This window comes from Ursus americanus, chromosome 10, assembly GCF_024610735.1.
Source record: "Ursus americanus isolate L20-20 chromosome 10, mUrsAme1.1.p, whole genome shotgun sequence".
Classification (NCBI taxonomy): Eukaryota; Metazoa; Chordata; class Mammalia; order Carnivora; family Ursidae; genus Ursus; species Ursus americanus.
Window position 1 is genome coordinate 59,267,815 of NC_142136.1, and position 14,036 is coordinate 59,281,850.

At 47.9% G+C, this 14,036-nt stretch overlaps 1 protein-coding gene across 1 annotated transcript in view; it reads right to left on the reverse strand.

Moving 5' to 3' along the window:
* Positions 1 to 14,036, reverse strand: part of DHRS12 (dehydrogenase/reductase 12) — a 31,330-nt gene that overhangs the window by 2,642 nt on the left and 14,652 nt on the right.

Here is a 14,036-nt window from a genome sequence, read left to right on the forward strand (position 1 = left end):
GGGGTGTCTCACACAGCTCGTGTGTGGTTCTGCCTCCCTTCCCACAGGGGATCCGTGGGCCATGTGTGGGCCGCAGCCGCCCGGCCATGCCAGGAGGTGAGAGTAGGGGAGGCGAAGGTGCTGTTTGGAACAGGCTTCCAGGAAGTCTCTACCTCCCCAATGAGCATTCGGGAATCCCAGTCCACGGGTCAGGAGCTCCTTAAGTACGTGTGTCCTGAGGAAGAAGCACCAGGCTGACCCTCATCTTGACCTCCCGGCCGTCACCAGCTCCTCTCAGGTGACCAGAGAGAAGGTCCATGGGCCCACTGGACAGAATTTGGCTTTCCCCGTGGATGTGGACAGCATGCCACCTTAGGACACTTGGGGCAGCAAATGTAGGACCACTGGCTTCCCACCAGGAACAAAATCAAACCCACAAAACCTCCCAAGAGGTCAGCTCATTGCTCTGGGGTCTTGTTCTTCCTCCAGCGCAGGGAAGGGGCCGTGGTGACAACAGGCACATCCGAGGAAGCAGAGCGCTCCGTGAGGGCGGCGGGAACTGCGCTGTGGGGCCCAGCCTCGCAGTGGCCCCGAGGAGGGGCGGGCAGGTGGTGCTGGAGGAGCGGTTAGCGGCCCCCTGCACTGCAGTCTCCCCCCCCCCCCCCCCCGCCACCAGCCCAGACGGTGTTCAAATCCAAGTGCTGGGACTAGCTTGGTGATGCTCCTGCTTGCTTCTCTGGTCCTGCGAGACTTTCCTCTCCCAGGACGGGAGCAAAGATACCCGAGAGCCTCCTGTGCAGAGAGGAAGAGGTGTCCACGCCATAGGGAGGGGAGATGCCAACTGCAGCACGGCCTACGAGCCCACGGTGTGGGGACGCTGATAAACACACGTCTGTTTCTTGTGTCTGGTCTGAGCACAGAAAAGTACGAGGAGGAAATAAGAAATTTAGCAATACTGCTATGTCCCAAGGGTGGGATAAAGTGAAGCATTGGCTTCCTTTGCTCTCCATTTCTGCACGATTTGAATTAGAATATTTTACAATGAGCGTATAATTCTATGGTTATTTCTGTTATCAGAAAACATATATATATATGTATATGTAACATTTTTAACAAAATGAGAAAAATACTGTTGAAGTGTATTTGACCTGGAGAAATATTCACAATATACAGAATAAGAAGTTACAACACAGCAAGAACAACAGAATCCCATTTTTTTGCAAAACAGGAAATATCTCCAAGGATGATATTTTGGTGCACTAAAATGTTTAAAATGCTTATCTTTGAGTGGTGGAACTATTATTTGTATGCCCTCATGCCTTTCTGTATTTTTTTATTTTTTATTTATTTTTTATTATTTTTTTAAACATGTATTTATTTCGAGAGACAGAGCATGCATGAACGTGCTCACAGGGGGAGGAGCAGAGAGAGAGAATTTTTCAAGCAGACTCCCCGCTGAGCGAGGAGCCTGACCTGGGGCTCAATCCCATGACCCATGAGATCACGACCTGAGCCAAAACCAAGAGTCTGGCACTTAGTCGACTGAGCCACCCGGGCTCCCTGTCTGTATTTTTTTTAACGTGAAGTGGGAAACAAGCAAGGATTCCAAGTGGCAGGGCCCTGGGCTCTTTTCTGGGCTGCTGCTGGGAGTTTCTGCTCGGCCAGCTCCACCCACCTCTGCCAGCGCCTGGCTCAGCACCCGAGCCAGTAGGAGAGCCTGGAACGACCGACAGGGTCCCGGGGGCGGGGGAGTGGCGCCCCGAGCCTGGCTCTGAGCATCTACCAGCCGTGTGACTGTGGGCAAGTCACTGTGGCAATTCCAGCCTTGGTTTCTTTACTTGTTAAAAGGAACATCAGAGCTGGCCAGCCCCCGCCAAGGATCAGAGGGGTCGCAGCAAGAGAAAAATGCACATGTGGCCTGGGAAACTCTCAGTGCATGTCTGTTGTTGTTATTTCATTTCTGTATCATTATTTGTAATTCTGAATTTTGACTTTCATCCCAGACAGCCTTCTTAGTTGACCACGTCCCAATTTATTTTTGGAGGGGACTGCCTTGTTATTATATGTGGATTTTGAAGTCTCATGAACACTTGGTCTCCAACAGCTGTTCCCCTCCATCCAGTGGCCTTGAACACCTTCTTTGTATTCACTGCCCGTGGCTCTCTCTGTGATTTAATTTGCGAGAAGCAGAAAGGACTTCTGCCAAAAGCTATCTGCCCCATCGGCCTGCCATGATGGATTGTCAGAAATGACCCCTGAGTAAAGGAAATGAACGCTAGGAGGAGGACCCACACAGCAGGCCTGCAGCCCCCTCCTCTGGGAGGCCCAGCTGCCCACACCCAGTGAGGCAGAGGGCTGGGCTCGCTCTCCCGGACTGCCTGGGCACACCTCCTCTCTCCTGGCCTTGGATGGATGAGAGCCGGGGAGCCCTTCTGTACCTCCGCCCCTTACCCGGGAGGTGGTCGTGTGTTCCGTTTCCTTCGTCAGCCCCTACGAGAACACACCTGTACTGATTTAAATGTTAGCAGAGTCACCTGCAGAAGGATTGGCTGCCATCCATCCCGCCAAAACTCTCCTCCAGGGCACAGCCAAGTGGTAGGTGCTTTTTTAGAAACTCCTGGAGAAACAGCACAGTTTTCAACAACAGGCCCTCCAGGGGTTTTTCTATCTTTTTAAAATCGCCTTCATCCCACATCCACAAAACAGGCCTTTCCTGCCCTTTGCGCATGCCCACTCACCTCCCAAAGGAGCAGATCTGAGCTATCATTGGCTTCTGCGTGCTTTCTGCCTCCTAGGTCACCAGCTTCTTCATCACAGAGAAGCTGTGTAGCTCTTCGCACTCAGCGCGCATTTCTCCTCCCTGAGAAGGAGCCGAAGCACCTTTTTTTCCGGCCACTAGTGGTTTATAATCCTTGTGCCTCCCAGCCAGGTTTCAGAGGCCCTGCCCGTGCACCTTCAGAGTCTTTTCAGGCCAGCAAAGAGAAACACAATAATAATCTGCTAAAAGAATAACGTAAAAATATGTAAGTAATGTGTGTATGTATGTGTGTGAGTGTGTAAATTTTTTGTATTAAAAGAATTGGAATCGAGCATCCCAGAGAGGTTTGGTGACTTATCCCAGTTCCCAGCAAGTGCAAACAAAGTGGAAAACAAATGGCAAATCTCCCTTTTCTTGACTCGTTAAACCGCATTGAGTCCCAGGCCACACGGGTGCCGAGAGAGCGGGAATGCATCCCATTGTCTGCATGCCACCATTCCCTGAGGATGAACTTGGCACCAGGGGCTCTTTGCCGCACTCATACAGATCCCATCACAGGCCTGTTGTTAACACGAGTCGGTGTCATTCTCCTCCCCCAAAGCCTGTCAGCATCCTGGATTCGCAACCGAATTAAGCAGAAAGCTGCTTGGCCTGAGGTAGAAGAAGGAGAAGGAGAAGGAGAAGAAGGAAAAGAAGAAGAAGAGGAAGAGGAAGAGGAGGAGGAGGAGGAGGAGGAGGGGGAGGAGGCGGAGGAGAAGAAGAAGAAGGAGGAGGAGGAGGAGGAGGAGGAGGAGAAGAAGAAGAAGGAGGAGGAGGAGGAGGAGGAGGAGGAGGAGGGGGAGGAGGAGGAGGAGAAGAAGAAGGAGGAGGAGGAGGAGGGGGGGAGGGGGAGGAGGGGGAGGAGGAGGAGGAGGGGGAGGAGGAGGAGGAGAAGAAGAAGAAGGAGGAGGAGGAGGAGGAGGAGGAGGAGGGGGAGGAGGAGGAGGAGGAGGAGGAGGGGGAGGAGGAGGAGGAGAAGAAGAAGAAGGAGGAGGAGGAGGAGGAGGAGGAGGAGGAGGGGGAGGAGGAGGAGGAGAAGAAGAAGGAGGAGGAGGAGGAGGAGGAGGAGGAGGGGGAGGAGGAGGAGGAGGAGGGAGAGGAGGAGGAGGAGAAGAAGAAGAAGGAGGAGGAGGAGGAGGAGGAGGGGGAGGAGGAGGAAAATAAGAGGAAGAAGAAGAGGAAGAGGAAGAGGAAGAAGATGAGATTTTAGAGAACGGGCTCCCAGGGGAGGGCAATCCTGGGTGTAGGGAAGGCACCTTCAGCTATTGGAAAATGTGCCCAAGGTTAGTCCTGCTCCCAGTAATAGGGAAAATAATTCATTATCATTATGACTCATTAGTATTTTTAATTTACACAATGCCTTCCTTCCAAGGAACTCATTATGTTGATGGAGGTTCATTATAAGAAAGAGATTTGGGAGTGGAATTTATGTTGGACACAGTCTTCTAAATATGGCAACAAGGACCTTTATTACATGGGTACATGACTTGAAGCAAATCTCTCTATACAAGCTAATTAGGAAGGGAGGTAAAACTGTGTCATGTCCGGGTGATGTTGAAGGAGAGATGTGCAGCTCTCTTAAAGCATTACTAAAACCACATTCCCAACCAAATATTAAATTCATTAAACATGAAACTAATATAATGGTATATGTCAATTATACCTCAATAAAAAAAATCCATGGTGCTCCTAAAATCATAAAATATCTCGAGTTTAATATATTTGAATAGCATTAAAGTTAATTATTGCTTGATGAGAAAAATATATTGTAAGTTTTACATTTTAGCATAGGACAACTGATGGGTATGTTCAGAAACCTTCCAAGCCAGCTTGCAAAAACTGTCACTCTGACTCTGGAAAGTTACTGGTGTAGATTTTAAAGGAGCAGACATGTGCACTGGGGAATCCCGTTTGGTACTTCTCCATTCGTGCAGTAACGGAACATCCCATAGGGATCCTGGGGGCCTCACGCACTGACCTTACAAGTTATATAAACACCGTTTCCAAGATCATATCACCTGGGGAAGCCAGTAGCATGGGTTCCTACAGAAAATGAGGCATTAGGAAGCATCTGAATCATCAGCCTTTTATGGGGTAATCTTGGTTTGGGGGTCAGACAGTGGTGAGAGGGAGTCAGATTTTTCCCTTTGCCCCCAGCCTCAACTCTTCCTCCCTATCCAGTTCCATTCATTCAGCAAGTGTTTATCAAGGGCCTCTGCCAAATGCCAGCCCCAGAGCGAAGCATGAAGGGTACAGTGAGACCCCCTGCCGTCATGCGTTCGCCGGGCACAGACGGGCATGAAGCAGGTTGTTACGTAATTAACCCGCACTCACTGTTCAGCTAAGTACTGTGGCGGAAGAGTGTGTGCACACTGTTATGAGCACGTGGGGGTGGAATGGGGTCCACATTAGCAATGAGATGGCATCTAAGATTTAGAGGGGTGGCAGGAAGAAGCGGAAAGGGTGGGAGGGGCTTGGGACAGCAGGGAGGACGGTGTTCCAGAGCAAAGCTGTACGCAAGGCCGAGGGTCAGGCTGGGTGAGGCTGGAAGGCCAATGCCAATGCCACTGAGCTTTAATGACACCAAGGGCTGATTTCAAGCAGAAGGAAACAGATTTGCATTTTTAAGGATCACTCTGTCAGCTTTATGGAGGAAGCCACGGTGCAGGGTGGGCGGGGCACGAGAGGACACTGAGAGCCCTTGTATATACATTCTGTCGCAGTGACGGGGTGCTTGGGCAGTGGTAGTGTGGAGATAAAGAGAAGCAGGCAGGCTGGAGGCATGTGACGAAGGCTGCTTCAGATCAGCTACGTACAGGAGGCGAGGAAGGGGAGGCGTCAAGGATGAGCAAGTGGGTGGACAGTCATGTCGTCTACTGAGGTGGACTCAACTAGAGGAGGAGCAGATTGGTGAGGAAGACCGAGAGCCGAATTTTGGACAAGCTCAGTAGGAGGCATTTGAGATACAAGCTTGGAGCTCAGAAGAGAGACCTGGGCTACATGGAGACCTTTGGGAGCCAGAGCCAGTGATGGCAGACATGTGGGGCTGCACGCAGGGGTGAGAACCTCACAGAGTGCAGGGGGAGAAGGGAGGAGGCCAGGACTGGGCTGGGTGGGACTGCAGCATTTCTAGGTCACGCAGAGAAACTGCAGCCAGCTCAAGAGCTTGCGGAGGACGGAACCAGGACAGGAGGCGCCATGACTCAGGAGTGGAATCACAGGGTCTATGCAGACAGCGCTCCCAGTGAGCCCCGACAGCCATGTCAAGTGCTGCTGGGGGTCAGGTGGGCTGGGAATGGAGGCACATCCTCTGGGTTTGGCAACACAAGGGTCACAGGTGACCTTAGCAAGAGTCATCAATGGTTGGAGAAAAAACCAGGATGGAGTGGTTGCCGAGTGAGCAGGAAGTGAGGAAGGGGAGATAGAAGCCGGCTGGGAAGGAGAGGAGGAAGACAGAGCAGAGCGTGGAACAGGGACTCCTCCCAGCTCGCCCAGCACTCCCCTAGTGTTGGTACTAAAAGTCCTCCATGCTGGGAATCCACTTAGTCCTGGGGAAATTCAGACTGCTAGTCACCATAAGGTGGAGTCTAGCAAAGTTATTGCTCTTGTCATTTTTAGACAGGGAAGCGGACATTTATGAATGCTAATGGGAAGGATCCACCCGAGGAGGGGAGGGGAGAGCCCTGGTCAGTTGCCCTAAGACTCCATGTCACTCACACAGAAGTGAAAACGCTGTCCCTTTCTCGTCCTCCCCAGGCCACCCAAGGTCCAACCCTCACGGTGCACCAGCAAAACCAGTGTTTCTGGGGCAAGATGACGGAATTTTCTCCCTGCTGTCACATCTGAGGGAGGCTCTTGCTTACCACTCTTGGGACACAATGAGAGAAACTGCTTTACAGCAGGGAGAACCGAAGTGTGGGCACTGGGACCTCTGCTCATTAAAAGCATAAAGGTGCTTAATTGGGATTTTGTTTTTTAAATTCCCCCAAATGAGGGCCAGGTAGAACTGCTGTGAATAACACTCCTTTAAAAACACCTGCTGGATCCCAGCCAGGTAATAAGATGAGGCCCTGGGCCCACAGGCCAGGAGGAGTTCCAGGCACAACACCGACTTTCCAGATGGGGCAGGGAGACCAGAGGAGCCATCCCAGCAAAGCCCAGAGAGGGCTCAGCCCTGCCCTGAGTGTCACAGCAGCCCAGACCACACCCCTGGGGCAGATGGGGGCCTCAGGAACAACGTGGCCAGGAGCTCAACTCTGGGAGGCTTTTGTGCCTCATCCAAAGCAGCCTTGCTGGCTGGAAGGAAACCAAAAGCCACTGGGCAAATGATCTCTGACTTTTGGATTCATTCATTCTTTCTCCTTAGAAGGGCCAGACTGAACTCTCCAGAGCCTCACCCAGGGCTCCAGAACTCTTCTGAATGTGGAGGTGGGGGTGATCCTATGTGTGGTTTCAGGAGCTTCAGACCCCACTGGTCTCCTCTGTTGTCTAAAATCTGCCTCCCCACCCCAACCTACCAATTCTGTGGGTTAAAATGTCTTAAGGATGAGACAAGTAATGAGCTGGGGCTTGCCCTAGAAGATATTAAAATGTACTGTGAATAATTAGAATAGTGTGGTCTTGACATAATATTTAATAGATCGGTGGAACAGACTAGAGCTCAGAACGAGAAGCAACTTAATGAGAATTTGGTATACAATAAAGATGGCATCACAACTCAAAGAAAGGAAAGCATAAGGAATAAGTAAGCAGTGCTGTGTGACACTGTTTATTAAGAATACAAGGGAGAGGGGCACATGGGTGACTCAGTCAGTTAAGTGTCTAACTCTTGATTTTGGCTCAGGTCATGATCTCAGAGTTGTGGGATCAAGCCCTGTGTCAGGCTACCTGCTCAGTGGGGAGTCTCCTTGAGATTCTCTTTCTCCCTCGCCCTCTGCCCCTCCCCCCATGCTCACATACACACACACTCTCTCTCTCAAATAAATAAATCTTAAAAAAAAAAAGAATATAAGGGAGAGAGTATGAAAGAGAAAGAAATAAAAAGAAAGGCTCCTTACCTACCCTATTCCAAAATGACTTCTGGATGCATTAAAAAGCTGAGAAAATGTTATAAGAAAATAGAGGGGAAATGTAATTATTTAGAATAATGGGATTTTTTCAATCATAAAAGTGAATAAATCAGTCTTAATGATAAATATGTAGCCTGACTACATAAAAATTTTAAACTTCTGTGTGGCAAACCAAAACATCAAAAACAAAACTAAAAAGGAATTTGCCAAACTTGGGCAGGGGGAGGACTTGCAGTAAATGTGCCAAAGAAGGCTTATATAAGAAAGTTTAAGAGATAACGATCTCAATAGAAAAATGGGCAAGGGACATGAACAGGCAATTAGCAAAAGAAATACAAATGGCCAATAAACTACCACCAACTTCAATATCACTAGTAACCAAGAAATGCACAGGAAAATAAGATGTCATAGGTCATCCATCAGTTTTGCAAAGATCACTCACTTGAGAACCAGAGGAAGTAAAAAAAAAAAAAAAAAAAAAAAAACCACTCCTAGTGCTGATAGGAATATAAATTGTTATAATTTTTCTGGAGAGTGATTTGGTTAATATGTATCAAAGTCTTAAAAATGCTCACACACTGGGTCTCTGTAATTTCACAGCTAGGGACCCATCCTAAGGCAAGGACCAAAGATGTAAACAAAAATGTGTGTACAAAAGCATTTATCATGGAGTCATTTTCAATAGCGAGAAACTAGGAACAAGCTAAATATCCTGCAATAGGGAGTTAATTAAATAAATTATGGAACATTCATCCAATAGAATCATTCTAAAAAGAAGTGACATTTTAAAGGATATTAAATGATGTGAGAAAATATTTAAAATATAATGTTAAGTGGGAAAAACATACAACTCAGCATGATTTATACAGTGTGGTTCCAAAGTGGAATAGGGGACATGCATAGAAAAAGGCTTAGAGAAAATAAACCAAAAATGTTAACAGTGGTTATTTCTTAATGATGGAATTACAGGAGAGTCTTTTTTTTATTACTCTTGTATATTTTTATTTCCCCATTTTCTAAGTGAATACTCATCTGTTTTATGATTAGAAAAAAAAAAAAGGTGATCTTGAATAAATGCCTCCTGCCAGACCCCACCCCCACATCCAAGTCCTAAGATGGCATCTGCTAAGATGAGCCCAGATCCCTTGGTTTGCTTAGCTGTGAGCGGGGACCCAGAAAGTAGTGTGACCTAAGGGAATGAGAGAAAAGAGACAGATGTTTAGAGGGAGGGAAGAGCGGAGGAATAAGGGAGGGAACGAGGAATGGTCCAGAATGTGGAATGATGCTGAGACCATACTGGCCTTGCTGGGGCCTAGATAATACCCTAGCATCCATTCATTGGATTTTCTGAAGAGATCAGAAGAATCTGGGCACCTTGGAGTCCAGAAAAATGGTAAAAGGAAACCTCAGGAAGACCTCTGATGTAGCTGGATGGTGGCCCTCTCCTTCTCCATCCTCCTCTCTCCTTCCTTTTCAGTGGCATCTTAGGGGAAAGGCAGTGCAGAGAAAATTCTAGGATAATGATGAGAGTGGAGAAACAATAGGAACCCCAGTGAAGCACTAGGGCTGGCTGGTCATCTTTTGTGACTATTGTCCCCTTCCCAACTTTGCCCAGAACCATATGGCTCTCGGGAAATATAAAATTTGGGGATAAGAGGCTCTCCTGGACTGAAAGTTTGCTGTTTTCTCCTTCACCAGCCATTGTGCTCCCCGCTGTCCTTGGAGCAGGCGGGGCAGGAAGTGACCGCCCCCACCTCTGCACAGCACAGCACGAAAGGTGCCTCTGCATTATTCCTCACCAACTGATGCTTCTGAACACCTGCTACTATCAGGCATGTGCGGGGTGATCCGTGCTCAAAGCTGAAGAAAATACAGTCCTCCTGTTCTAGGAGCTCATTGAATACTAAGAAAAGTCACCAAAAAAACAACTGTAATAAATAATCCCCTTCTCACTAAGAAATGGATTTACTGCATGCCAGACATTGTGCTGAAAGTTACGACGTTTTCTTCCTTTTTTCTCTCATATATACAAATACGAACACACACAGTTGACCCTTGAACCATGCAGGGTCAGGGGCACCAGCCCCCATGCAGTCAAAAATCTGTGTATAGGGGCGCTGGGTGGCTCAGTGGGTTAAGTGTCCAACTCTTGTTTTTGGCACAGGTCATGATCTCAGGGTTGTGAGATCAAGCCCCTCATCGGGCTCGGCACTCAGCACAGAGTTTGATTGGGATTCTCCCCCTCCCTCTCTGCTTCTCCTGGTCTCTCTAAAATAAATAAGTAAATTCTTAAAAAAAAAATCTGTGTATAATTTTGACTCCTCCTAAAACTTAACTACTAACAGCCTGCTGTTGTCCGGAAGACTTAACTAATAACATAAACAGTCAAATAACACGTATTTAAATATGTATTATATACTGTATTCTAATAATAGAGTTAGAAAAAAAGAACACATTATTAAGAAGATCATAAGGAAGAGAAAGTACATTTATAGTACTGTAGTTTTTGAAAAACATCCACGCTAAGTGGACCAGTGCAGTCTGAACCTATGTTGTTCTAGGGTCAACTCGATGTTTATAATTTTTTACACACAGTAAAACTGCATCTGTGTGCGTGTGTACAGGTGTGAGTTTTTGTAAATGCATGGGGTTGGGTAACAGCGCTAGACTATGGCATGATTCAGAACAGTTCGTTCCTCCCAAATATTTTCTCACAGTCACCCATTCCCTTCGTCGTCATCCCTCCTCCCACCCAACCACCCTGCAATCACTGATGTGTTTGTTCTCAGTCCCTATAGGTTCGCCTTTTCCAGAACGTCATGTAAATGGAATCATACAATATGTATCCTTTTGGGTCTGGCTTGACTTTTGCCAGTTCGTTCAAGATTCATCCACATTGTTGCTTACATCAATATTTTGTTCCTTTTTATTGCCGAATAGCATTCCGTTGTGTGGAAAGACCACAGTTTGTCTATTCACCAGCCGAAGGACAGCTGGGTTGTTTCTAGTTTGGGGTGACTATGAATAAAAACAAAGCAGCTTAATCATTCATGTGCCTGTTTTTGTGTGAACATGAGTGATCTCCTTTGGGTAAATAACTTACAGTCTTTTCTTTAAACCTTACCCCTAGCCTATAAAAGTATCATTATCTGCATTTTATAAAATGGGAACATGAGGCGTGGAGAGGTTTAAGCGTTGTGCTTAGTCAAATGGCTGGAGGACCTGAGCACAGATTGAGCGCCTCCTAGTGGCCAGGCAGTGTCTGCCCTCGAGTTTCCCTGCTCTGCGCAAGAAACCAGTCAACAAGCAATTCCTAACGTGCGGCCACAGGCTCACGAAGGGCATTGTGGGAGCTGAGAGGAGGAGCACCAGGCCAAGCTCCGCGTCGGGGGTGTGCCCGGTTGAGTCACGGAGAAGTGAAAGTTAACCAGGTGGAGGACGTTCCAGGCGGAGGAGCAGCAGGGACAAAAGCATGGAGACATAACTGTTAGTGGCGTGTTCCAAAAATAACGGACTGCCTGGTAAAGGATCCACGTAGGGAAAAAAATAGGAAATTTGTTTGGACAGGTCGGGGAGGTACTACAACAAAGGCCTTCAATTCCAAGTTAAGAGGTTTGGTTGTTAAAACCGTGCTAGCTGACATTTCTGCAGTACTTACTATTTCCCACATTCTGCGCCTCTCTGGGAAGCGGAAGGTTTGTGTGCAGGAAGGAGGTCTTTGAAGCAAAATGGCACAGGCTAAAGCTCAGGGTAGAGATTCTTGAAAGACTGCTGCCCGGAACCACACACGTGCAGTGTCTAAGGGAACATTCTACCCCGGAAGTAGTCTTCTTTGCTTTCCTCTGAGGCCTTGCACCCTAGATGCCTTCATGGATAAAAAGAGAACCTACCGTATGGTTACCGAAATCGTTTATGTGTCTAGTTCTCCCACTAGACCAGGAATCCCTTCCGTTTCTGAGTCCTCATCACTGACCACAGTGTCTGGCAGACAGTAGGGGATCTCTGCACATTTACTGAACAAATAAAGTATTTTGTTCTTAAATATTTTGATTCATAAGTAGTTACCACATCAAGCTCAGATCACCTATTTCCAAAGAACTAGAATGTAATGAAACAGAGCTTGTGAAAGATTATCGTGGACAATATTCACCCTCTCTGCCCCACCCCCACGGGAGGAGTATGCTCCCTAACTTCTGGTTTGGGGCTCTATGAAGTGCCTTGCATTGGCCAACTGGATGTTAGCAGATGTGAAGGCAGCAGGGGGTTGAGATGCACTTGCATGTTTGGATCTCTGCCATCGCCATGGGAACATACCCTGGTCAGCCTAATGGTCTAAGGAAGATGTCAGACGTTTGGAACATACTCTGGCTCCAACCTGCTGCTTTGAGACACCCTCGAAACCCAGCTGAGATTAGCCCAGCAGACCCGCAGGAGTCAGCAAAAAACACGTGCTTGTTATTGCATGTCTCTGAGATTGCAGAGCTGTTTGTTACGTAGCAATAACTGACAGATACGACCCTGTACTAAAAAACGCACCAACTATAATTTAGTTGTCCTTTGTTTAGTAAGGTGAGTCACAGACTCTGGTTTCCGAGTACTTCTGACCCTCAGTTTCCTTGTCTGGAGAATCTGTGAAGTTGTTATGAGGATTGAATGAAGTGACCCCAAAATATACTTCATGCAACCCCCGATACATTGAAAGTGCTCAGTGTGTGCTGTGATGATGATGATGATGTTTCTGGACCTTGAGTCCCTGCCTTAAACAGCAGTTTTCCCTGCGTGTGGGGATATGCCAGTGAGCAGGGAGCTTCAAATCACAGAATGTCAAGCCACAGAACACTTACTGTACACTGATGTACGTCCTTCCAGAATGACCTACACTGAGCTCCCCCACCTTCCGCCAAAGAGCTCAGGCACCACTGCCTGTTTATTACAGTCAATGAGTTGATGACGCAGCTGTCCTGGAGGAGGTAGAGTCAGTGTCCTCGTCTTGTGTCCTGGGGTGTGAGCGAGGCTTAGATGTGGTGAGTTTAATCGGCTAACGCTCGGTCTGTGGCAAGCCGCCAGCAGAGCACTTAGCCCGGCCTCCCCTCCCCTCCCATCTGTCTTCCCTCCGCACGGACGCTTAATGCCACTGCATGCTAACAGGCAGAGTGTCTATGATTTGAGAACACCCAAAACACAGGGTTGAGAACAGCAACCAAACAGAATCTGTCTCACGAGATCACTTCGCCTCCAAAGTGCATCTACCCACGAATCTACCCAGAGCAGCTCCTTTTGTCCCACTGAAGGCTCAACTACGAAGATCTCTCCGTTCCCCACCTAGCCCCACAACAGCAGAAGGGGAATTATTTCCAGACTTTTATCGAATTCATATACTATGCTGTCTCCACAAATGGCCAGCTGCAGGCGTGGGCTCTGATAGTATCTTGCATTTAACCAATCCCCCAGCTTCCAAATCCTTAGGATCTGGTTATAGGTTCTGCAAATAGGGGTGTTGTCCTGTCCTCAGAGTGTCGGGAACCCACCGGTGTTTGGCTGGGGATTGGAAATGTTTCTAGAGGCCCAACTGAATCTTAGAAAATAGAAAACAACCCATCCCACATTACATAATTGGGCTGGGAAAACATGTTTTATATTAGAAAGGCAGCCAGCAATTTCCTAGGACTCAGAGGTCTGGGTTGTTCCTTTGGCTCTGGACCTGCTTAAGAATGACAATATGTTAACCTCTCCATGTTAAGCTGCCCCCTCTGTCACGATCCTGCTGCTTCGTATACTGTGGTCTGTCTTCCACACTGGAGAGGAGGAATAAATATCAGAGCATGAGAATTATTATGCTTCTCACAGAGGTTGGGAAGATCGATACAATGCTTCTAACACAAATAGGAAATGAAAATGAAGTGATATCAAGGTCCTTGGAAGCAGACCGGATCCATACAGAAGTACAACCGCACCAGCTGTATAATCAAAAAGGCAGTCCCCTTAGAGCGTGACTCCTGACCCAGCTTCCATAAATGCAGATTCCCAGGCGGTGCTCCAAGTGGTGCCCCAGCCCCGCCCGTCCTCCACCTGGCAGGGCTGCTCACCCCCCTCCCAGTGCTTCCTCGCCACCCTGTATTTCAGTATAGCACACAGGGGAAAGGCTGCTGGTGGTAGAACTGTATCCTGGTAATGCACTGCGGAGGCAGACT